Genomic DNA, 27,348 nt, shown 5'->3' with positions numbered 1-27,348 from the left:
CTCTAGCTAGATTTCTCCAGTTTCGTTCTCCAAGTTGAGTGGGGACACTTTCCACGTGTGCGTGCCACCTGATCCAAACACAACAAAGATATTACTTAATAAATTAGTTTTCTACATAACAGTTTAGGGCATCTTTTTCTTTAGATATTGGAGGATAAGATGTTGCCATATGCTTCTGACAAGATTCCATTGAAGAAAGCCTTTCAAAACGAAATAGACTTCAATTATCCCAGCAAACAAGCCAACAATTGTTTCTAGATAACAAAGTTGATGCTATTGTAAGCCTTGACTATCGCCGGACTTTAACCCGATTGCTGAGAATTATTCCTGTTGTTAGATGTCAACAGTTTGGAAATTCCTCACAAAAGAGTCTTACCATTTTTTTTATAGAAAATAAAGAGCATTTCAAATATATTTGTAAACCCTTCCGAATTCTCAAGATTAGTAAATGAAAAACGTTGTGTGATTTGAATTCAGGATATCGAAACAATTTAATTGTCAGAAACAGAATCTTGGCGACCAGTAATAATAAGCAAAAGGGCCTAGAAGCTAATTGATAAGAAAACTGACAAAAAAAAAACTGGGATGCGACCCACACTGATAACTTCCCATCCCGTCTGTCTATTTGTCTTGCTTAAAAGTTTGTCTAGTTGACAGTTTTTTTAACCCAACACGAAGGGGTTAAAAAAACTGTCAATTAGATTTTTCTCAAAACTTTACTGAATGTTGACAGCAATATTTTTTAAAAGATAAAAGTAGTTTAATGACAATATCCCAAAGTTTTGAAAAGATATTTGAGTCGAAAATCAATTTTTACCAACTTTTATTAATTTTTTATTTTTTGTAAGAAAAACTGTCAATTCGATCCTCTCAAATTTTTTTCGAATATTGAAAACAACATTTCTTATAAGCGAAAATGTTTTAAGTCATAATCTCAAAGTTTTCAAAAGATATTTGAGTCGAAATTCAATTTTTACCAACTTTGAGTAATGTTTTTTCTTTTCTTGATTATTATTTTTTATAAAAACAACTGTCAATTTGATTGTTCTTAAAATTTTACCAGATGTTAAAAACGTTATTTTTCGTTGTACAAAATTGTTTTGGAGATAAAATCAGTTTTTATTCGTATAATTTTCAAGGTGACAACATTTTGTTTCAGTTTTTTTAATTTAAAAAAAAAACCGGTAATTGGATTTTTTTCCAAAAATATACTGGTTTGGTTTCACGTTACAATATATGATATAAAATTTAATTCAAGTCTCTAGCGTAAATGGTTCGTAAGATATTTAGGGTTAACCATAATGTAAACCTTTTTTTAAACTGCTATGGTAAAAAAAAAATCACCCACGCAATTTTCTTGAGAGCCATTTCTGCATCTTTCCGCATCAATATCTGTATAACAAAATGTATTTGAAGTCGATATCTCTTCTAGTTCTTGAGCTATGGACGACGAAAAAACGTCGAACGTACGGACGCATACACGCACTCACAGACATCTTTTGAAAAAGCTTTTATTTCGGCTCTAGGGACCTTGAAACGTCAATAAATGTCAAAATTTTCAATTTGACAAATTGGACCCATTACAATAACTTCCTATGGGAAGCTGATAACCGTCATCATATTGACGAATGGTGTTCATCAACTGAAAACTCTTTCATATGGGTGTACTTTTCATATTATTGATGACGAAATTTGATGAAACAAAAAATTTGCTCAATTAACGGTTCTTCAATATGAAGAATCATGTTTCATCAACTTTTTAACCACCAATTCCATACAAATGTTTGAAAAGGAATTTGCATCAGCTCTTCAAGACTTTTCATGTCAATTTTACTGATTGTTCATCATAATGACGAATCCAATCTCATATTCATGATTAATTTCTTAACATATATGATATTCGTCAAAGTGATGAAATCAATCATCATATAATTCATAATTTTGACAATTCAATTCTTCACATTTATGAAATTGAAGATTATTCAACACTTTTGTAAACTTTGTTATCATATTGACGACTGCATTCTTTAACATTCATCATATTGATGAAAACAACTATCATATTAATGAATAATTTAGTCATCATATTGACGAACACATTCATCATGCACATGAATGATTTTTTATCAATTAGTTCATAACATTGATGAGTAAATTCTTCATATAAAAGTGAAAAACTTCTTCACATTTTGAGCATCATATTGACGAACCTATTCACCATAGCTATAAACGTTTTCATAAAATTTAGTTCATGTTTTATTTCTAAATTAGGCATCATATTAAAACAATGTATTCATAATATTGATGAAATTAATCATCATATTGATAAATTTGATCATCAATATGGTGCGAGTCATAATATTTAAGAAAACATGTCATCATATTGATGACATTTATTATCACATTGATGAATGCGATTATCAATATTGCTAATTTAAGCATAATATTGGAAACATTTTTCATCATATTGATGTATATTTTATAAAATTGAAAATATTTCATAAATGAATTTATCAATGATGTGAGAAAACTGTTCTAAAATTTTCATTATATTTATGAGTGCTGTGATCAATATGATAAACAATTTAAGAGAACATTTTTTCTGAATATTGATGAAACAAATTGATGAATGATTTACGAGAATTTTATCAAATTGACGAACTGTTGTTCATTTTATGCATACAAAAGTGCACTGGATCGATTTGATTCAGTTTTTTCGAAGTATAAAATCAGTTCTTTCATTTGATAAAGTTCACGATGTTTCAGTGGTGTTATTTTTGTGACTCCAGCTGTATAAACAAATTTATTGTTATATGATTTTGGTTGAGTTAAGCAATTTTCAAATTGAATTTCCGCAACCATAAAATGTGTAGGTACACCTACAATCCACAAAGCTTTAAATATTTTATTATTGTTTTTATATTTGGTTACATATTTGACTTCCTCCATCTTCTCTTCTTATTATTCTCTTCTTTCTTCTACTTTTTTACTTTTTGTTTATATCAAATAAACAAACTTTTTTTTATTATTTCTACGTCACATTTATTCATAAAATGGGGGAAAGAGGGTGAATTTGTTGGTGGATATTTAAATACATGATTTATTGGTGGTAAAAATAATTGCGTTGCCCTTCAGTTTTTATAAACCAAGAATTTTCCTTGCAGGTAATGCATTAAAATTTCGGAGGAAATTAGTCAACAATTCTACTATCAGTTAAGTTTTCTTTCATCATCCATGATTTCTAGTTACCATTAAATTAACATAAAAATCACCAACCGCAGCAAGAAGTTTCTAGGAAGTTAAGGGTTCTTCTGATTTTATGAGACTTTAGGGAGCATAAACTCACGCCAATGGTTTTTTTGTATTTCTTGTTTAAAGTTAATTACCAGAAATGCTTTATAGGGTGACTCTAGTTTAAAACTATAACACTAACAAGATATTGCATCTTAGAAGTTTAATTAAATTCCAAGAAGGTAAAAGCTTCTTTTTCAATCAATCTTTCAAAAATTAATGTTTGCATATATCTTCAATTCATTTTTTAAACATTAAAACCGCATCTCTTTAGTTTGAAAATATAACATACAAAATGTTCATAAATAGAAATAGGAAAAGGAAAAGAGAGAATCACCCTGTGAAAACCTTGATAAAAGTTACCCTCCACGTTTTGTATAAATTTAAGTACCACGAAGGGATTTGTGCGTTGAGTTTTGTTTACATTTATTATTGGTGGTGCATGCAGTGTTATGAGAATAATTAGTTAAGGTAAAAATATAGAAGCAGGTGAAGTGAAATGAATCTGTTAATTTAAATGCAACATTAATACCTGATTTTGTTTAGTCGAGAAAAAAGCACCATTAGTATAGTTGAAGGTTAAATAAAATATAAAAAACCGACTCTAATTTATGCATTTAACTAAATGTTTAATTTCCCTAAATTAATGAAAATTTTAATGAATTCAACGATTTTTTTAAATTTTAAATCCAAAGTGCTTTAAATTCACGTAAATTAAAAAAAAATGTATGCTTAAAATTTCCCCACATTCCATACGAAAACTTGTAACGTCAAATCCTTATGCAATTTTTCTTACTTCCGAAACGATCCGGTTTTGCAAGTTTTTAATATTAAAACTAATCAAACTTAGAATACAAACATATTCTATTAATATCGACAGCATTAATTTCTTATTATTTTCCCAAAAATCAGGTTTTAAATCTTTTAAATAATTTTCAAAAACTCATTAGTGCTTAAATATTGTAAAAGGACCTCAATTTTTTGAAAATTTTAAAGTTATTATGAGAAGCTAAAATTCTCTGAATAAATTTTGGTCAAAGGCATCTTTAAGAAAATAGAAAAAAATGTTTAAAATGTCCGTTTAAAATTTAGATATACATATAAACTAAGACCCGAACATTTTAGACCTTAAAGAATGTACAATTCTGACATATCCATCATTTTTTGGAAAATAATTTTTTTTTCCATAATTGAAAGAATATTTTTATTTGGGTTTTGTTCCTTTAAGAATACAAAGTTATTTAGTACTTAAGACAAAGTTAATGAACCTTGAAAAAAAATACCAAAAAGTAGCGAGTGTCGGCAATACAGGGGCTCTTCGATCCTGCCCAATAGACATCTTTAATGTTTTTCTGCACCCCCTACCAGTAGACCAACATACTAAGTTTTGCTTTGAAAAGTGCTAATTCTAAGAATCAAACTGTTGGTTTCACAGATCCTATGGGCATAGCAACACTAATGAACTGATTCCAGCGAATATTGACTACCCTTGAACCTTAGTTCATTTTTTAAAGTCATTTTTCTTACCAGAAAGTATTGGAAGGAAGGCATGATTAAGATAGCCCTTGAAATCACTATCTTTATTTTCGGTTGAAGGGCGGGGGGGGGGGGGGCGAAGTTGGGTCAGGAATCTTCTCGTCTTTTCGGCTACCTGATTTTAAACTCAATTACTAGTAACAAGGAAATCCTTCAAAATATTCAAATCAAATTAAAAGCAAAACTGAAACAAGGCTGTCTGCACTGAATGACGGAAAGACGACTGTTATAGTTATCAATTCGGTCACAACATCCTCTAAAGTAGTCCAACAATGTCGGGATGAACTCTCCAGCCTCAACATCAACCTCCGTGTCACTCTTATTTGAATTCCAAGTCATAGTGGCATTGATGGAAATGAAAAGGCTGATGACTTGTGCCGGCAAGGATTGGCCTTTCATAGCTCACTTAAAGGATAAATATTTCTCTTAGAGTCATGAAGGGCAAACAATTTTTCCAACATCGCAGGTGGAACAGTCTAACGAACTGTACTATATCCAGGAAGATATGGCCTTCCTATAACAAGAACAGTTTTATCAAAATTTTATGAAGACTTAGGAATGATAAATCCAGAGTCACTGCAATATGTACTGGGCACTGGCTGATAGCAGAGCTGTAGCTGGCAAAGACCAACATGAAAGAGAGATGTCTATAAATATCCAGCCCTGGTCAGTTCTATAATTCCAACCTTAAGAAGGGTGTTCCTTAAAGATGATCTTAGTGAACTTTCTGAGATAAAAATTAAATATCTGATCTTCTTCCTGAATGTCACGAAATGGCTTTAGAGTCCCCGATGTTGTTTATATAAATCCGTTATAAAATGTTTTTTCTTGCAATACATATGTTTAACGAGTTTATTATATCAAAACTTCCGTTTCCAGCGCTGATTGAGTCTTGTAACAAGAGCTGTCAGCAGAACCCACAAATTAAGCTTTCACTTACTATCTTTAGGTTTTGCTAAATCTAGTAGCTTTTCACTTACCCGGAACTTCGTTGTGCCTTTATAGCTACCACATTCCATTTTTCTGAAAAATCATTCATCCTCAATCATTAGACTAGGTTGATTTCTTCTTTCCAGATTTTCCCAATACTTATACATGAAAAATAAATGTACAAACCATTAATCTTAAAAAATAACTCCCAGTATTACATTTTTCTTGGCATGAGTTACTACTTCAGGAATGAGGTGTCTGTGAGGGATGATCTGCGTTGACTTCATCTTCGTGGCACAACTGTCCAAACGGTTCATGAGTTAGCTCATCCCAACAACTCATACTAAAAACAAACTAAATACCGGGAAACTAAATAACGATGAAATGGTTTTTGTATTTGATGAGTGCGTTCAAATACACAAACCATTTCTTTTGATTTATGATTTTCCCAGTATTTTTAGAATGATACAAAAATGTATACTTAACATTTATATTCCATAAAAGTACAAGTTAAACAATCTGTCTCTTTCTTTTGACATCTTATTTGTTATATTTGGTTCAATCTGAGAGCCAGACAAGGGAGACTTAGTAACGAAATAATATTTAAGAAGATTCTTATTCTAGTCACCTGGCAGGGAGATCAAACGCTTGTATCTATAAAACAGCCTCAAACCAAAATCGTGCTAATTCCTGGTTAAACAGGAAACTTATTTACTAAATTAAAATGCTCCCCTTTTTGAATGACTAAGTGTCAAGGTGTTTGTCATTTTTTTTATTGAAAAGTTAGTCAATTTGATTTTTATCACTTACAAATATATGTTCCCATTTTCAAAAGATTCAAATTTGCGTCCTTTTTTTTTTCAAGAGACATACATTATTTCAGAGTAAGAAACACTCCAACGATAAGATGTAAAATAAATAAATTGTTCCTAAACTGTTAAACTTAAGTTTGAAAGATCTGTAAAAGTTTTCGTTGTATTTCTTGAGTTAAACAAAAGTCTTTGCGTAATTCTTAAATAATTTTAATAATAAATATTGCTGTAAATTTGCGCCAAGTCGTCAATTCTTCCCAGAACTCAAAACTTTCAACATGTTTATGCATACTTAAAACTTAGTACTATTTCCCCATAATTTTGAGAGGTCTGAAATTAATTTATAAAAGATGATGTTTCATAATATTTTTCCATTAAAACAATCTTTTCCTTATATTTGAAAAATGTTCTTTTCTAGGATAATCCAAAATGGCTCTATAATAATTTTCCTCTATAAACCCTTCAGACCGTATAACCTCATAACTTTTACTTAGAAAAACGTACGAACCTTTGATGCTCTTAGCTCTAAATGAACTCTTTATTTTAATTTATATTTATGTTCAATGTATAAACATTTTTGATCCACTTTATCTCAACTCAACTTCAAATTGTTGTTTTTTTTTTTTTTCTTTTTTAAACTTAACTTAACCTCCAAAAATGCCCTTAGCTTCTTTTCAATATAAGTAAGTAAGTAGGTGGGTTTTATAACGAACTAGAAGGTATATACCTAACCTCAAAAACTCCTGTTTTATCATTCTACCTTCAATCTTTCATTACTGCAACAACGTTTATCCTTCAGGGTATAGAAAAGGGTGTTTTTTTATCTCTGTCTCTCTTTCTTTCCCTTCGTCTTTCTGTGCAACTTCAAAGTTAATTTATAACCCTTCTATCTTTCTGATTTGAAAGAAAAAACAACAAAATACTGAAAGAAAATTAATACAAAACACAAAAACACCCGTTGGTGGTGGCCGAGAACTAATTTTATGTTTAGTTACTGTTACTGTTACAGGGTTCTATGAGTTTTCTGTTCTTCCAGAAGAACAACTTTAAAGCAAACACGTACCATCTAGTGTTTGAAACAAAAACAAAAGAAACTAAACTAAAATAAAAAAAAACACCACCTATTCATTTAACTAGGTGCAGAAGTATAGCCCCTTGGTGTATAATTTTACCCTATAACTAAGGTAGCTAGCTCCAGCTACTAGATACTCTACTATACACATAAATAGGGACTCTTGCCTTTAACTAGGGCAAACTAGGGAACTTTCCTTTAACGTGTGGTTTGGTTTATTTCTTTTCAAAACTGAAAAAAAAAAACAAAACACCCTCTACTCCTTTTTCTCACCCTTGTGTATCATCATTTACCGCCTTCTCCATCTTCGTCTTCTCTCCTCCACCGACGAAAGTCCTATACTCCTTAAAAGTGATGTGATGAACTTATTTTCTTTTTGTTTATATTCACATGGTTTTACACGCTCTGTTTTCTGTTTTGTAAGACAGAAAAAAGTTAAGAACCATTTAGCCCGGTGATGGTGCGGTGATGTGGTAAGGGCTGTAGCCCTAATACTTAATGCATCCCTACCCTCAAGAAAAACAAGTCAGCAAAATAATACGAAAAAAAGTTCATATAACTTCACACCCTTCGCCATCAGAGAAGAAGTTGAAGCAATCTCGAGTAATTATTTTTGAAAGTATCCCATAAAAACATGTTGCTGCAACATGTTGTTGGGTATCTTTTTGTTTGTCAAAATAAGGTAGAAAAGTTTACCACAAAAGTCAGCCTAATTTTAATTTTTACTTTAAATTCTCGAAAAGAAATATGTCTTAACAGAGGTACACAAAAAAATTTTTATATATAAGACTTAGTGTCTTGAATAAATTGTGCTCAAACCATTAATGAAGTTAATTGCTGGAAAATCACCCTCAAAAGTATGCCTTCATATAGTGGATATAGGGTATGGCGCATGGCATGGCTGGGGAAGTTTCGATGGCGGTAAATAACATTCAAGACGACCAACTTTAAGAACATAAAATAGAAAAACGAAAAAGAGAAAAATATCATAGAAAATATTTTTTTCAAGTGAAAATAAGAACACGGTGTAGCGAAAAAGTAGCAGAAGCTGAAGCCAAATAGATATTGTTCCACCATCATCATCGCTCTGTCTGTGCCTTGCTTATAAGACGGCATAAGTATATCCATATCGTCTATATGACTATTTGAAAGCATTTGATAATTGGACGATTAAGTTTTTAGAACATCTAACAGATCCAATTCCAGTCCAGACTGGGGAGAAGTCACACAAAATGCCATTAAATATCACATCATGGAAGTTATATCTTATAAGTATAGTCAACGCGAGGAAAGCCAAGCTATATAAGCTAAGCTAAGCGCTAAATAAGTGAAGGCATCGGGCATCAGGCAAGGCGCCCATTGTGTGTGATCTATTGAATTAATGACCAAATGCTTACGGAAGCAGAAACAAAAAAGAAGAACAGACGCACAGAAAACTTTAAATATAACTTTTTCAGACTTATTTTTGTTGTATTCTTAATTCTGTGATGATATTTTGACTTGAAACTGTCAAGCCATTACGATAATGTGCAACTTTTAAGAATAGGAATCTGTTTTTTTTTTAATATTTTTGTTTGGAAGATAATTGAATTGAATTTTTTAAGTTACCGAACCGGAATTGATGTCATTATATATTAGACATCAAGCTATTGGCTATGGTTAGGGAAATCTTGGAGGTAATAAGAAGGTACCTACTGATGGTGACAAGTTAATGGTTGAATTGGTTAATAGCACCGACAGCTATATGGGAGATGCTTATTGAACAATAAAGTATTCAAAGTTGGCTGTTTTCTTCAAACGGGTAATAGGCCATTTATGCCTTAACATAATTGTCTAGAATCATAATGCCCATAGGCATCAAGACAAGATTTGCTAGAGAGTTGTCATCTTTTAATATTTATAAAGTAAAATGTAGGCAATTTCTAAAACTGGAACAATACCCGTTTTAAGACCGTATTATTTCCGAAAGAGTTGTTAACCGAAATTTAACACATTTCTTTGGGTATATTGTATAGACCTATACTCTACAAGTAATTCCTTCTTTATGATGGAATTCGTGAATTTATTGAAGCTACTTTCAAAAAATATGTAGTTACCGTGGCAGCCTTTTCACTGATATCATTTTTCATTGTTAATGAGAAACTTTGTTCTTAACAATAAAATAAACATCCATTATTATGTTTAAGGAAAACCCCAGTTAAAAAACTTGTTGAACAATTAGTTGAAGCTCTACCAAAACCATAAGGCATATACGTTTTAATACATTTTTTAAATGCTTTTTTTCTGCGTAAGCCTTCGTCAGTGTGCAGCCCATACAGCATATGAGACAAGGCCGAAAACCGCAAGTTTTCAGTGGGCAAACCCTTTTTTTAACTGTTTAATGGCTTGTTCCTGATCTAGTTGTTGACAATAAAATTATACTATTTCGATAGGTTGTAATGGATTAATAATGTAACTACGACTCCAAAATCACTTTTACGACAGGTTTTTGAGATATTCTGTTTTACCACGAAAAAAAAGTTCAGAACAGTTTTCGTGATAGGCCTGATTGCTTTTAAAAATTTGTTTTCTTTTCGGATGCATACATTTTGTAAATAAAACTGGTGTTGGATATCTAAGTCTGTAATTACTTTACAGTTGTGTTCATAAAAATAGCAAATAAAACAAAAATATCAACGTTATAATATATGTACGTCATTAAACATCTAATAACAAACTAAAATATTTTATTCATAATAACAGAAAATAAGAATTATCAATTTTTTACCGGCTTTGTCACAGTAAAAACCGTTTTTTAAACATATGTTCATAAAAATAGCAGTGCATAGCAAAGTACTAGGTCTATAACGTAAGATGTAAGAAAAACTATAACACCTAAGTTATAAACTTTGTTTTTATATTGTGCGCGCACTAAAGGGGTAATGAATACCCTTATAACGATAAAACACAGTGCTAGCTATTAGGAAAGGACGATAGGATTAGAAAGAAGAAACCGATGCTCATTGGTTTTGAATGCCAGCACATTGTAATAAGTGGGAAATATTGAGCCTGGTAAAGCATTCCACATTCGTGTAGTGCGGCTAAAGAAATAATCTTCGTACTTACAGTACGTCCGCAGTTTGGCTCAAGGGTAAATTGATGGGCATTCCTAGAAGTAGGGGTATTACGGTTGAATTATTTAAGGGGAGGAATGCAACTGGCTATTTCGATAGAGCATTTATAAAAATAACGATAACACAATGACAAGCATGAAACTTTTAGGCGGTGTTCAAAGAGAAGCAAATGTCTCAGTGAGACAACCATTTTCCTATCATTTTATACTCGAGTTTTGGACAGATAAAAGCTTAGTAAATTATAGCCAGATCAGAAGGGGTAAAAAACTTCTTGCATTGTCGGAGGAAACCTAAACACTTAGCAGCATTTTTGGTGATGTCAAATATGTGATCACTCCACAACAAGTGGTTTGTGATGCACATACCTAGGACTGATAGTTGTTCAATCTCCTCGATGCAGATACCACCCATGAGTAGTCGCATTGTGGAAGGTTCTTAACATCCCCCCACAAATTTTGGATGGGGTTTGAGCGGGCCACTCCATAACGGATATTTTCTTCTGCGCAAAACCATGATTTTGCCTTTTTTGACGTATGCTAAGGGTCGTTGTTTCGTTGGTATACCCAAACCAATGGCATTTGCTTTTCAGCATGGGGTATAATAATTTTCTAGAGAGTTTTCACATTCTCGGTTGTATCCATTATACCCCCGATGGGATAAATATGCCCGACACCCGTAGAATGAAGTGCAAGCCCATAATTTTTCCTCTACCATGCTTCTCTGGATTTATAATGTAGCGTGGATCGTTTGCTGCATTTTGGGGTCTTCTCACATATTCTCGACGCCCCTTGAATCCAAAAGGACCACTTTCCTTTCATCACTCCACAGAACATTCCTCCATTTCTCTTTTGGCCATTCTCTTTGGCAAGCTCCATTCTTCACATGCCTTTTCGTCAAGAATGGTACCTTACTTAGAGTCGGTCTGGCAACTTCGCTTCTAAAAGACGTGTCGTATTGTGACAGCGCTAACAGACAGTCGAAGACCATTTCTTATTTCCATAGAGCTTATAGAAGGGTTCTGTTTTGCAAACTGAACAATTTTTCTGTCAGTTCTTTCAGTAGTCATACTTTTTGGGCGTCGCTTTTCCGTAGTATTTCTCCATTTTAAACTCAAATTAGCCGTTCGGATTCGGCCTAAAATTGTAGGTCCCTTCCATTCCTGACAACAGTTCTCGCACACAGGAATGGTTGCGAGTTGTAAGTCACTAGGCGCTGGTTCATAACGGATTGTTGCGCCACCCAATTTATTTATTTATTTATTTAGTATATCATAAGGTTTTCGAAAAACCTTCATAAGTTGCTAGATTTAATTTTTCTTAACCAATATGATAAAAAAACGGTGTTCAACACAAACAATCCAAAACGGTTTTAAAATAATTATTGTTTCTTCACGAATTCGTCCTCTTAACAAGTCTGTCACATCAAGTTATAGAAATTTTATTAAAAATAATAATGTTCTTAACGTGCATTTTTAAAATTTGGGCAGATATTTAAAGTCGAAGTTTGGATTCGAAAACAGAACTAAAAATTTACTTCAAGACGTGTTTTTGCAGGCATCAAATTCCTAGTTTCTAAAAACTTCATAAAGAGTCTAGTGAAAATTTAAAAAAACCTAATTAATCTATTAAAATGATTTAAACTGTTTCTTGAAGACATATATTTGTTGATTTCTTGTTAAGAAATGTATTTGGTTTTATCTTAGCCTTAAAAACATCGTTTTTCGGTGTCTGGAAAATTTTTAAATGGGCACATCTTTTAAACCTCTAATGTAACTAATAGGGGAAATTTATGAGATAGGTACATGTTTACAGAGAAGGTTTAAAAATTTCATTTTCCGAACAGTGTTAGGTATCAGTTTTTTATACAAATATCGGGTTTTTCAAAAAGAGCGCTACAAACATTTTTTTCTTAAATAAAATAAAAACGGTTTTGGAAATCAATGAAATTCTTTATTCCTCTGAAAGTACATTCGATGCTATTATGTATGGAACTATATTTCTTTTGCATGGCCACCACGGGCATGCTTGCAGAAGTCCAGACGCTGAACCCAATGTTTGACGGTTTTCAAGCATAAAGCGGCCGATACTGCTGAAATGTTACGTTCAATATTCGTACGAAGTTCATCAATCGTCGCTATCTTGTTGGCATAGGCCAACGACTTGACGTAGCTCCACACGAAATAGTCTAACGGCGTCAAATTGCACGACCGAAGCGGCCAATCGACTGGACCATTTCTTGAGGTAACACGTTCTCCAAACTTTGTTTCCAATATATTGATTGTGACATTCGCTGTAAGGCTTGTGGCGCCGCGCCGTCCTGTTCGAACCACATATTCTCCAAGTCCATATCATCTTATTGGGGCCAAAAATATTAGGTTATCATTGAATGGTACCGATCCGAGTAACGTGCCGGCGGTACCGTAATTTTTTTGGGATACAATGATTACTCATGGAAAACGTGTGAATTATTGCCTGACCAATACCCCACATTTTGTTTATTGATGTACAATTCAGCGAGAAATGAGAATCATCGCTGCAGAAGACTTTTCAATCAAAGTCTGGATCATTTTCACTTATCAAGAGGCTTCAATTCTTGTTTTAATTTTGTAAGGATGTAGGCCAAAATCTTTTCGCAAAATTCGCCACAACGACATCACAGAGATTCCCAACGCTTAAGAATAACGCGTGAGAGACATATTTGGGATTTCTGCAACTGAAGCTGAAGCTTCTGCGGCAGCAATATTCTCGACCCTACGGGTACTTCTTCATCTCACTGACACGGACAAATTTTGTACAGTGCCTGTGGATTCAAATTTTCCACTAGACGCTCAATTGTTGATCTGCTAGCACGATTATGACGACCGTCAATTGGACATAGCGCTCTTAACGTCGGGGTCACTGACTCCGAATTTCGGTAGTAAATTTTGATGTTTTCGACTAGTTGTTGGCTCGTATATACTCCCATCATGCAATAGCAAAGCTAACTGAAGAGAAATGTCAAAAGAGCGGCAAGAAATAATGCGTCGTTTGCTGTTCCTGTCGCGCTACTTTGTAGCGTCCCTGTTGAAAACCCATGGAAAGTAAACAATTGTGAAAACCAAAATTTCAAAAATCTATTCAATAAAATAATGAATTCCAACAATATTTAAAAACTAAAAATTAGAATATTTCTTGGAAACATTTTTTCCTTCTCCCTTCCAAGATAAAAAAGTATACCAAAAGCAGATAATCTGGACTTAAAACTTTTTAAATGTTAATGCCTTGCTGCTTTTTTAAAGGAAAGTTTGTTTTCAAAGAGTGAAATTTGAAATTGAAGCATTTTATTTTAAAAAGTCTCCTCACATACTTTTCACACCTTTAACAGATAGAGTAAAATAATTATCATAAAATAAAAGTTACAAAAAATTACTTTAGCCAGTTTATCAATAAAAAATATTCATAGAAACCCAAACTAATTTCATCCGACTTTAAAAAAAACCTTTACGCCAATATTTTTTTCACCTCTTCAACGCCAAAGTATTTGTATTCTAAACGGTTGTATATTATCAAATGACAAATCAAATAATTTTTATAGATGAACAAAAATTGAATCTGAGAGGAAAAAAAGTACCTCGATCTTGCCAGGAGTCGAACCTGGAATCTTCTGATCCGTAGTCAGACGCGTTATCCATTGCGCCACAAGACCATGTGATTTTTTATGGTCAAACTATTTATGTAACATTATTCGCTTTTAGTTAGATAGGTATTCATACAAGGTCTATTTTTGTTTATGTAGATAGGTTTGGTACTATTTATAGAGACTACTTTAATGAATATATTATTAATAGAAGATGTGTATTTTAAGTTGAAGTAATGAAGTGGAAAATAAAAACGTCTGCTTTTGTTGATTCAATCAGTTTTTTTTGTCTTCTATAGTTTTGTATATGAAATGTTGAGGTATAGGTAATATATATCTATAAATGGAGATTGGAGCACATATTGTGAATAAGACAACAAAAAAGTTAGTGGGCCATGAAATTTAATGATATTGTTGTTATAAGTTCATGGTTAATAATGTATAATAGATAGTCTTAATATTTAAGGTGGTGTTCTGTAACTTAACTTTTAAAGTCTTAAATATTTGCGGCTATAGCAAAGCGATGGCTTCATATTTTAAAGAATAATTGTAAATTCCAACATAAATTAAGTGGTAGAAAAATGATACTTAAAAGATGTTAAGCATTTAAAAATGATAGTGTATGTATATTAGTTTGATTCCAAAAAGTTAAATTTCTACTGTTTTTATGGCAACTAGGTTTTAAGTAAGAATTTTCAGCCACACGTTTTTCAATGTTTCCAAAAAAATAAAATTATACTGAAACAAAAAAATAAGATATTAGAAAAGAAATTGTTAAAAAAAGTGGCGAAACAATGGGACCACTATAAAAGAATGTTTCCAAATTTTGCGAAATACATTTATAGTTAATGTAAATTTTTACAAAAATTCAACTAGTATGGCCTTCAAAATTCTTAAAGAACTCTTCTAAAGTCAATTTCAAACACGTTCGCAGATTATTTCAAGACTGCGTTTGACGGTTTGTCTTCTGCAAACACCTCTTCTAATATTTCTTTTATCACACAAGAATACAGTCAGTTTTCATCAAAAATGTTTTCAATTTCTGACACCTCTATATGTGACAATGTTTTAAAGCTTATCTATTGTTTCAGCTATAATACCATCATTTATGTTGAAAAAATGTGTGTCTTATGTTTCCTATCCATTGTTTCTTTTTTTCAACGAGTCTCTTAAATGTTCTTAGTTCCCAGATATTTGGAAATATTTTTACCTAACTCCAGTTCTAAAAAAATGTGTTACGAATTTTCATCCTATAGTGAATCTTCAATTACTTATATATTACAGATTTGGATGCATTCGAAAAACACTCAAGTTGACTGCATCTTTACTGATTTAAGCATTGCATTTGATGAATCAAGTCATCAATGAGTATACGCTGTTTCCACAGATTTACCTTAACAGTAGGCATGTTAAGCGTAGACAGATGTCTTGTATCAACATATATCCTTAAATGGATATTAATCAATCTTTCCAATGTTTTAAAAAGGAATGATGATAGACTTATAGGTCGTAGACCTTTAAGATTAACTTGCGAGAATTTTACTGCTTTGGGTATAAAAACAACTTTATCTTCTCTCTATGCCGAGGGAATATGGACCAAGTAAAGACAGATGGTAAAAATTCCCTCAAGGATTGGTGCAATTATGTCAGAAGTTTTTTGTAGCTCGGCTGGTATTATTCCATCTAGTCCTGCAGATTTAAATAGTTTGAAGCTGTTGAGAACCCATTGTAGCTCGTGCCTTGTGATAAGACCTTGTGGATTCATTGTCTTGGGACTTAAACGTATATAATTGTTGCCAGTTTCGGTAAGAGAACTACCAGGAAAGTGTGTAAGTCTGCATTTTTCAAGCAGCTTGGCATCGCTGGGTTAGTTCCGTAACCTAGAGTCTTTAGAAGTTTCTTCTATCGTGCCACCGAAGGATCGCCAGGAAGGCCGCTTAGACTTCCTTTGTGCCTTCTTTTAAATTCTTAGGGATTCTTTGTAAGAGTCCCAGTGAATGGCTAGTCTTGCGGCTATGACTCGGTTAAAGAGATTCCTGCATTCTCTTCTGATCGAGTCAAGCTCTGAGGCCCACAATTGTGGTTTCCTATGTATAATCTCTTCGCGCGACCCCATCTGCGGCACTGGACACCTTGCTTTACTTTACACCTCTTAACTTATTCAGCAAATACATATCTGCAAGCTCTGGTATTCGCCTCAAACCTTCGTAGCAGTGGACTAACGACAACATTGGCCACTCCGTAATTCTTAGGTATTTAGAATCAATTCCAAAGCACACTGGCTTAACCATATCCCAGCTGCAATTCGACAAAATCTTTCAGATTTCAGGAGGATTAGCACATTCCTGGAAGATGGTTCAATCCATTTTTATGCAGATGGTTCGAAAACTAAAGAAGGGGTTGATGGAGGTGTGTACTCTGAACGACTGAAATTAAGTCTATCATTTCGCCTACAAAACATCGCGTTTAGCGTGTTCCCTGATCTCTGACTCTACAAACTCTATAACAGTCCATAACTATCGATAATCTCACAGCAGTTTAATATTCACCTTTTCTGGGTGCCGGGCCATAGAGACATTCCAGGTAATTTGGCACATACTGGCATACCAATCGCTACTTGTAAACTGTTGCTAATGCAAAACGCTAGAGATCTAAATTATATCAGCATTTTCAGCCTCTCGCGTTTCGTAAGGGACTCAAACTGGTTCCATTGAGCTTAGGAGGAAACCTCAAGATTCATGTGGTATCACAATGCCATTAAACTGGCCTAAGCGTGTCCGTTTCCATCATGGACAGCCACTTCTTTAACCTAACCTAACCTAATATATCAGATGAAGTTTCCAGTCTTCTCCTATATTAAAATTATTTTGCTTATGCTGATGGAAAATTTGCTGCGCATATGCTCACTTGACCTAATAGTTTTCCAAAAACTTTACAAAATATTTGGTTTGATGCTTTAAAAGCCCAGAGCTAGCAAAGACTTTTAACCTTCCAAGTTTATCTATTAATAATGTCACCCTTGGCCTTATCCAAGCAAATATCAACAAAATAGTTTATAAAACAGCTTTAAATTACAATCCACTTCTTTGAACTCAAAACCAATTTTTTTGATGCTAACCCTCACTCATGTGTTTCAAACATTTCAAGTGTTCACAAACCAAAAAATTGTCACAATCTAAAACCTCTTTCCAATTAAAATATATTCAAAGAAAACCCCCATCATGCTTTGGGTTTTTTCAAAAGAACCGTTTAAAATAACCTTAAAACATTTTAACGGTTACCAAGACCAACCAACCAACGACCAACCAACCATCATCTCGAGGCTCAATCAATTAAAACCTCAAACTGACTAATGGATTTTTTCTCCTCCCCCTTCCTGTCTCTGTCCATCATTGACAGAATTTCTTTGGTGTTGTTTTAATTAATTTTTTCTCTTTTTTTGTGTGTGTGTTAAATTTCTTAAACCACCACTTCCTCCATATAAGGGCGGCGTATTTGGTTATTTAACTTTTAAGCACAACTCAGAAAAAAAAACAAGTATACGCCACACCAACCCGAAGCAGGATCGCAGCAGCGACACATTTTCAATTTAATTCGATTTCTGTCGAAGAACCAAAAAATAAAATGCTTTTATTTTGTGGTTATCATCATCATCATCATCTCTTCCTCTGTCTTTTTATCGGGAGACCCTTGATGTACAAAAGTACATCTGTATATATGTAATTTCAATTGAAATCTCTTCTCGATTAACCAATGTCAAAGTAAAGTGTATCTTCCGCCTACTCTCTTGTCCTTTAGCCCAAGAGTGAAGCAAGTCAGCAAAACAAAAAACAAAAAACGAACGGACCAAAGAAGGATATATACATATAAATATATATTCAATGATAATGAATAAATTTACCGTTAAGCGAGACATCTACCGCCATTACCACATCCTGCAGGAGTCTCGAATCGTGTCCTGAATTCTTGATTATTTTGTGGTAATGGTTACATTTTTCTTCTCTTCTCTGTAGGTGGATGGATCCTTTGCATGTATATTGATTGAAATGATGGGAGGATTTTCGAGATGGATACAACACAAAAAAGTGATCATTGATGTTCATTTAAGGAGTTGTTGGGAAGTGCAAAAATAAATTCTTCGAATCAACATCACACCACACTAACACACACACACCGAAGAAGGAAAAATTGTATCTACATATCTACCTACGTCCTTTTGTTCGAGGTCATGCAAATTGTATCCTTTGGGATTACATAGATACTCGATACAATAATCCTCACATCTTAAAGTCTTTCATTTAAATATATATTTAGCTTCTTTTAGTCTGCTTAACTCTCATAAGCCAGAGAGTGGTCCTTTTCGAAGTGGGTTATAGGTAGGGATAGGTACCTATATGACTATAATCATCATTATCATCATCATCATCGGCATAAGAAGGATTATGATCTCTCCTTTTTGCATCACATCAAGATGCAAAGAGAAAGGAAAAAGACAAAAGAAAAAATAACACCAATATAATGATATAATTCCACTTCTGATACTCATAAAGATTGCTATCGACCCTGCAGCCATTTTGATGGATAAATATTTACGATAAGGACTCTCTTAAAGAATAAAATAAGTTTTTTTGTGTCTACTTCTCCTTTTCTTTTTCTCTTCCTTCTTTTGTCTTCCTATATAGTTTCTATATCGAATGCTCCAAGCTGAAAAGGATGTACAAAAATAATATCGTTTCCATTTTTTCGCCATTGAACTCATGTTACCTCTTATTGTGGATGTTGCTTATGGGCTCTATGGGGTTGCTCTATGAGTGTGAGATGGTACACATGTGTGGCAGTGGCAATTATATTTCCCTCAAGGAAGAGCATTAAAATTGAAACTCAGGCTGGATACTATTGTTTGCTTGTGAGTCACTTAAGGACATTGTCTTGCATAATATACCGCACTTATAATAGACCCCGACAGATATAGAGAGAAAAAGAATATAGATAAAATCGCCTTCTTTTCTTGGCTTATATATATTCCGAAGGAGCTCTAGGTACTATATTTGCATTTATGTAGCCCCTATCCGAACCTCTATGTACACTTTGCTGATCATCGCATCAACAATAACACCCAACTTGGACCAATTTCAAATAAAGAAAAATAAGAAAATAATAAATTTGTCCTTTTTTGTTTGTTGGTGCTCAGCGAGTTCTGAGCTGCAGGACACAAAACTGAAAGATGTCCATTCATTGAGCAGCAATATAGTTATATGACAGAGAGGAAATAAATTTGTTCATTCATGGGTAGGTGGTATAGGTACGTACACTACCCCCCCCCCCCCCTCTTCTACCCACGAGTTGAACAAAATAAAAGAAATTCATTTGATATGTATACAATATACGCCTAAAGGATATGCTGAGGCATCCTTATGAAGTACGACTCTTGAGTGGCTGCCTCGATAAAAACTTGGTCGAAGAAGGATCGTAACAAAATATTAGGCCATTAAAAAACAAAGTCCTTAGTGGGTTGTTTCTTTTTTTTTTTTTTTTTTGTTGCCTTCAACTTTACTCACGTAGAAAGGATATTCTTGTGATTTTTTATACTTTCTTTTGATTTACTTAATATTGAAGTGCAGTGGGCGGTAGAAGGAAAAAAGGTGGAAAAGCGAATATTTTAGATATTTTTATTTGTTGAAATTTCCTTTTTGGAAATATAGACCAATCCCGGATGATATTTGGTCGAGAAGATTGTTGAGTTGATATTTTAATTTAGTTTTCTTGAATATCAAAGAATTGTTTATTCATGGTTGTGTTTGGTTTTTGTTGTTGATTTAAGCGCAGGACATCCCTTTGAGGGACTTTTACGTTTACAAATTTTTATATTTTTGAAATATTCTTTGTTTTCTTTTTTCATTTGTTGAATGAATTAAAAAACAGACATTTGACCACTTGAGGATTATAAAATGGATTTTGATTTGTTCAAGAAATACAAACAAATATTAAAATTGCTTTAAGAAGGAAATTCAAAGAAAAACAATTGGGAATTAGAAACTTTTTTTTAATTTTCTGAAATAGCTTAGGAAAGGATAATTCAGAAATGTTCTTATGTTATTGCAGCTTTCAATTACTGAGTTTATTGTGTTAAAATAATTTTTATGATTCTGTTTTTTTTTTATTTCCGATTTAAAAGTAGATACTTCCTTTATCGAAATTATAATAAATACAATTTCGTGTTAGATCTCAGTTAAATTCTGTTTTATGTTTGATGAGAAGTAAAGAAGATTTAATGCCATATATCATCTTTCAAACGTTATCCTCGGTTGCTCTGAGTCCTAAATGTCCTTCCTTCCTTCTATGACTCTTTGGTTAATCAGGTTTATTTCCAAACAAGATGTTGTGGTTATTGTTGGCTTTGCTTTTTATCTAAACGTCCTGCGACTTTAGAAAAATATCCTCAGAAAAAGTCTTAAAAGTTGCCAATTCACATACATATGTTTATAACGTCTTCAAGAGATGATATTGATTTCTTGAAAGATATGCAAAATGTGTTAGGTAAACCAACCATATTGTGGAAACCTCATTTTATTGCTGGCTTACCATATATCATCTAATTAAGGAGAACTAAGGGATAGAGTAGAAGACAACGGTCTTAAGAAAATATTTTCCTATGAATTCGACAACATCATTCTTTTTTTTACCAATTCACCTGAAATGTGCCTCACGTTGGAGATAATTTTGTCGATGAAAATTATATCCAATTTCCAATTGCTTCATAGCTGATTTATTGAACTTACGTCGTTAACCTTGAACTTCTAAGATATTAGAACTGTTGAAGTGTATAGACAGCTAAAGAAAAACTTCTATTCTTATGACCAGTACATTTCCCGCGGCTTGGAAACAAGCCAAGGTTATACCTATTCCTTAAAATCGTGAATGTGATGATTTCCGACCAATATCTATTCTACCGTTCCTTTCCAAGGCTTTGGAAAGACTAATGAATATACAAATAAGGGGTTTTCTTAGTGCCAATGGAATTGTATGCATCAATCAATCAGGTTTTAGACCTAAGCATAGTTGTACCACAGCCTTAATTGAGATTGTGGAAAACATAAGAGTGGCTGTCGATGATAATAAGGTTACCATTCTAACTTTATAAGATTTCTCTAAGGTATTCGACACCGTCAATCGTATCACACTTTATAAAAAGCTTAAAAATCAGCAAAACTCATTCTTTCTTATTCAACTGATAGGTCCCAGGCAGTGTATGCTAACGACTCGATGTCTTCATTTCTACCTTTGTGTAGAGGTTTTCCTCAGGGCTCTATTTTGGGCCCTCTGTTGTTTTCAATGTATATAAATGATCTACCTTCCAGTTCGCTGAACTCCTCCTTGCACATGTATGCGGATGATGTACAATTATATAATAGTTTTTCACTTGGAATGCTGGAGAATGGCGCATACGAAGTAAATGAGGATTTGGATAAAATAGTTGTCTGGTCCCGTAAAAACGACCTTTGTTTGAATCATAAAAAATCGAATTGCTTAGTAGTTTCCAGAATCAATATTGACACTTTTTATTTTCCGACAATTTATCTGAACAATACAGCGATTGGTTTCGTTGATTCGGCGAAAAATTTGGGAGTAACGTTTAATAAACTTTAAATTGGAATGACCAAATCTTAAAGTTCTGGTAAGCTATACAAAATTGACTGCTTCGAATTCTCTGGAACACATTCACGGGCAATGGCTTTTTTCTGGCAGATAATGCGCTTTATTGACTTATACAATACACCAGTTTTTAAGACAAATATATGTTTTTGGTGATTTACCAAATAGCTCTAGATTTAAAAGTATCAGATAGGTTCCCAAAATCGAGTGAAATGAAATCAAAATCTAGTTTCAAAATAGAGTGAAATTGTTTTCAGGGTTCTACCATTCGCTCGACTTCATAACTTCGAATACTTTTCAAAAACACTTCAAGTGAAATGGAAGCAATTAAATAAAGTAAATATATATTAGTGGTTTTTATTTATTATTTTTATTTTGTTGATTGAAATACCAACTAGCTGTATAGGTTTGCAGTTCCTTGCAATGAATAGTTTTCGATAATATGGTTTGGAAAAAACTCGAAGCTTAGTTTTTGAATGTGTCAGTTTTTAAAAAAACATTGTTTTACTCAAAATATTATGAAGAAAACAAAAGTTACGCTGAAAAATCATTTTGAATGCTTTGACCGTTCTTTCAAGTACAAAGTTCTTTAACTGCAACTTCTTCCTAACCAAGTGTTGTTTATAAAGAAGCTAGGGTTTATTTCTCTAAGGTGAAAATACTACTATCAAATTTGAAGTCAATATCTTTCTTTGTTCTCATAAAACTCGATTGGAAAAACTTTTCGTATTAGTTTTTTGTTGTTTTTGTAAGTGTTCGAATTTTTTAAAAGAAGTTGTCAGTTGAATTTTTCTTAAGATTAAACTTAAAGTCAGAAACAATATTTTGCATATGATAAATTAAGTTTGGTTTTTCTTCAGACATTTAAAGTCAAAAACCAATTTGTATCAATTTTAGTAGCATTTTTTAATAAATTCATTTTTATTTTCTTCATCAGGACCAATCTTGAAAAATCGACGACAGATTTTTCTTTTTTAACTTTGTACAATCACTTTAGGGGAAGTCTAAACTTTTAATACTTTCCCATGTTTTTTTTACACCATAAGTTTTTGAGGCTTGGTTCTTCTTAATCTCCGAACATGGTTTCTTAAATTCAAGACGGACTCCATTTCGGAATTAGTATTACTTTGCAGTCTCTGGTTGTGCGATACAGCGTATTTTTTAACAACTTCTGTAACCATTTCTGTTTGTAAGTCACGTGTAGATCGGTATTTCTTATGTACCAAGGTGCATTTACTATTCCACGAAGGACTTTGTTTTAGAATTTTTGGATGATTTCGGTATTTCCATAGGGCCAAACAGGCTTTAGTACTTGATTATACAGCATTATTTTGTTTTGGATTGATAAATCAGAGTTGTTACCAAGTATCCAGTACATTTTTCTATATTTCAAGTCATTCGAAGGTATTTGGCCGTATTGGCGTAACGTACAGCTTGATTATTAATGAATATTAGAATATTGTTTACCTTTTTATTTGTAAAGTTTGTATGTGAAGATTTTGTTTCATTGAGTTTGATGCGCCATTTTTCGGTCCAAGCTCTCACTATTTCGACGGCATTTTGTAGTTTTACTGCTGCCTTAAAGACACATTTGTCGGGTACCAAAATTGCGGTATCATCTGCAAAAGTAGCAATTATGGTGTGATTACCAACTGGAATATCCTTTGTGTATAGTAAATACAGGGTAGGACCTATGACACTTCCTTGTGGTACACCGGCTTCTATTTTCTTCAATTCCGAATATTCTTGATCGTACCTTACTCTAAACAATCGGTCTGAGATGTACGATATTAATATTTCAAAGTACTGCGTGGGAAGATCACTTTGCAGTTTGTACTTAAGTCCCTCATGCCAAACCTTGTCAAAAATTTGAGCAACATCTAAGAAAATAGCTGAACATACTTGTTTTTCTTCTAATGCTTTTTCTACTACATCCGATATTCTATGAACTTCAAAAAATCAAATGGTTTAGCGCAACAGTCCGTTGTGAACCAGAGTGTAGTGACTTACAACTCTCAACCATTCCTGTGTGCGAGTACTGTTATCAGGAATGGAAGGGACCTACAATTTTAGGCCGAATCCGAACGGCTAGTTTGAGAACTTGGTCTATCGTTTAATCCAGAAGGTTAATCCCAAACTGATGGTTTGGGATTAACCTACTTTCTTCTATGATTTTGCTAAGTCTCTTCACAAGCAGTTTTTCAAAAACTTTTACCATATTTGTTATATTGGTCTGTAAGCCCTCACTTTTGTTAGTGGTTTACCTTGCTTTGGTAGACAATTTTAATATCGGAGCTAGGACACTGCTCATATGCCTAAGAGCTCAAAGAACATATATTTGGTGTTGTCATCCTTCTCTGCTGTGGGGGTGTGCGCGCATATCAGGCTAATGTCGCCAAATTTAGCCTTGATGTAAATGGTCATGAGGCGCTCATTGATGCACCTATAGCTCAAGACTTCTTTCCTAAGTCTGGCTCCAATGACGAAGCCGCATCCAAATAAGTGCTGTTGGTTTTTGTGGTAGCAGCCACCATAATAAATATCGCAGTTTTTCATCCTCTTTTTGCCCCGCCCATCCCATCGTATTTCCTGGATGACGGTGACATCTGCTTTAAAGCGGTCTAGGGCCTCCGCTAATTCTTCGGCCGCACGTGGAGCATAACATTCCACGTGCATATCCGAAGTTCGTTGTCCTTTATTCGTTTGCGTTGGTTGTCAATAGTAAATCCGTCCGTATCCGAGTCTTGTACGTGCTTCGCAACTATGAAAGCTTTTACGTGGCCAGGAAGTCACCCCAACAGCACAACCCCCATTCTGGAGGGCCAGATCCTAAGTATAACTCCAAGGATGGGGAGCCGGATAAAACCGCTCCTTATAGGCCTAGGCTGCGAATAAGTCGAAGAAGCCCTATAAGGTGTTCACTAAGTAGTTCAACCTTACTGGAACTGTAGACACCACCGTTGATTCCATCTCGGGAATTCCTCCGCTGCCGTCTGGATAAGGAGAGGTGCCTTAGTGGAAACACATCTCCCCACCTCTCTCGTTTGCTGCCCCAACAACTTTCCACTGGGGTTGAAACCCAATCTCCAGTTGATGTACTATGCACCCGATGTTCACCACTGGGAGGTGAGAGTAGGAGTTGATAGACAGAGGTGGGTTTTGAGAAAAACCTGTGGACGCTTGTGTCCTCTTGAATGCACATGTCTTCCATTTGAACATCAGACAAATTTACATCAATTTAAAAAAAAGAAACAAAATACAAGCTTCTTAAAAGAAGAAATAAGCCGCACTCTTGGCACTCTTAAGTTAAAGAAAAGTATTCGGTTAAAAGTTTTCAAAAGTTTATGAGATCCCAAGAAAACTGATTTCAGCTAAACTTCCAAAATTTTGCACAAAATTTTGAAATGTTAAAGATTTCAATTCTTGTTTGATTCCTATAGAAAGCTTGAAGGCTTTTAAAACAGAAAACAGATATGCAGATTAAAAGCTTTTTTGAACTTAGAAGCACTGCCAACAGTTTTATAAAAAGATCACAAAAAGTGTTACTTAGATAATAACTCCAAACTCCAAAAAATTATCATCATTACAAATTCATTATTAACGCTAATTGTTTTTTGGTTTTTCTTTTTTTCCTCTTAAGATGACAAAATCTCCTACCAATGAACCTTGTGTATACCTACTAGCTTCCTTAACTTGTTTGAGTGTGCTTCCTTTTTCTTGTTTTTTCCTTATAGTTTTTCCGCATTCAATTTATTTTGAAAAACCCCCAAATGAGTTTTTTCCTTGAATATAAATTATAATTTCACACCAAAAGCACGCGCGCTCCGTGCAATAAAAATTAGAGAAAAACAAGTTTTTCAAAAAAAGCATAGAAAAGAAAAACTACATTTTCCAACTTTGTATATTTTATGCAACAATTACCATCATTGTCATTCGCTTGTTCATTTTACTGTCTCTTTATGTCGTCGAGGCGTCGTGCGTCGTCGTGTTGTCGAGTCATTCCCATCATGGACCTCATATTATGTAACATACAACTTCAGGAGGTATCTTGGAGGAATGAGTATGCTGCTCCCTCGGGCTAGCTGTGCATTTCAATATTCAATTATTCCTCCAGATCTCATTTTCTATCTCTCTTTCTCTCTGTGAACTCAAAGTAGTTAGAATCCCAAATTGGACTTGGAACTTTATAAGTTTTTGGCTCTGGCTGTTGTTATTCTAACCGGTCTCGAACTTAAAAGGTGTACCTCTAAAGTTAACAACAAAAAACACAAAACAGATAAAAATAAAAATGAGAATTGCTCCAAATTTGAGAGGAAACACAAAATTTGTGTGTATATCTTTGAGATTGGAAGGAGAAAAAAAATTATTCCAAAACTAAGTTATCCCCCCAAGGCGGAAATAACCAGAAACTCGATTTTGGCCCAAAGGCGGTTATAGGTAGTTACATTTATGTATAGGAACAGCGACACAGAGAGCGATAACTTTCATAATCTTCCAGATACATTTTGCTGCAACTTACAGAACCACGACGTTACGTTCTTGTATAGCTGTAGGTTGTGTGTGTATGAAGTGCAGGAAGGTTGGTAGGAAGGTTTTACCTTTTTTCATATATTCCTCTGTCGCGTCTCGATGTCGTCGTCGTTTCTTGAATGTATTCATACCGATGACAGTGGAGCATTCGACTTGATTACGATAACGATACTTGAGGGGTCTTGGGGTTTGGGTGGAGGTGAAGTCGCTATGAACGAATTAACCGGTTTATCGCGTTTTCAGGTAAAACACTTAAAAAGTTACGTTTTTCAGTGTACCTAATGGTGATGGAAGGAGGGTAGGGTACGTTCGTTACGAATAACATTTTGCTCCTCGACGAATGAAGCGCTGCAAGCAATGGAACAATGAGCACCGATCCAAGCCAAGTCAAGTCGCAACCACTACCGGTCTTTCGAAGGTGGTGCTCTGATGGTGGAACGGTTCTTGTCGTAGTTGCACATTATACTCACGGTGCCGTTTTTGGTAAACTGGATTATGGAAAGTGGATACGACGATTGTAGAAATTAAGAGAAAAAGAGGGAACAAGACAAAAGGAAAATCCAGGTGAAGTGATGTCTCGGACTTGTTGTTTCTGTTTTTGTTGCATTCATCCACTGCTACCTTTTTGCTCTGTATTCCGTTCCACAAATGTTATTACTTAAATATTTTGTTTGTACGTTTTGAAATGTGAAATGAATATGCAGAGCAATGTCCCTAAAACATATACAATTCGTATGGGCACCCAGAGTTGTCCCTTTGGGCGGTTGGAAGTGTGCATTTGGGATCTCCTTTTTTG

General features: G+C 33.8%; 1 protein-coding gene and 1 non-coding gene across 9 annotated transcripts in view; one reads left to right on the top strand and one right to left on the bottom strand.

Moving 5' to 3' along the window:
• Positions 1 to 27,348, top strand: part of LOC129941922 (heterogeneous nuclear ribonucleoprotein L) — a 537,346-nt gene that overhangs the window by 153,267 nt on the left and 356,731 nt on the right. The gene's annotated exons all lie outside the window — the stretch shown is intronic.
• On the bottom strand, positions 14,366 to 14,438 carry Trnar-acg (transfer RNA arginine (anticodon ACG)). Its single transcript has one exon. It is a non-coding gene; the product is annotated as a tRNA-Arg (tRNA).

The sequence above is a fragment of the Eupeodes corollae genome, chromosome 1 (assembly GCF_945859685.1).
Source record: "Eupeodes corollae chromosome 1, idEupCoro1.1, whole genome shotgun sequence".
Lineage (NCBI taxonomy): Eukaryota > Metazoa > Arthropoda > Insecta > Diptera > Syrphidae > Eupeodes > Eupeodes corollae.
The sequence above is the reverse complement of the archived record's forward strand: the minus strand, read 5'-3'. Positions and strand labels throughout refer to the sequence as shown.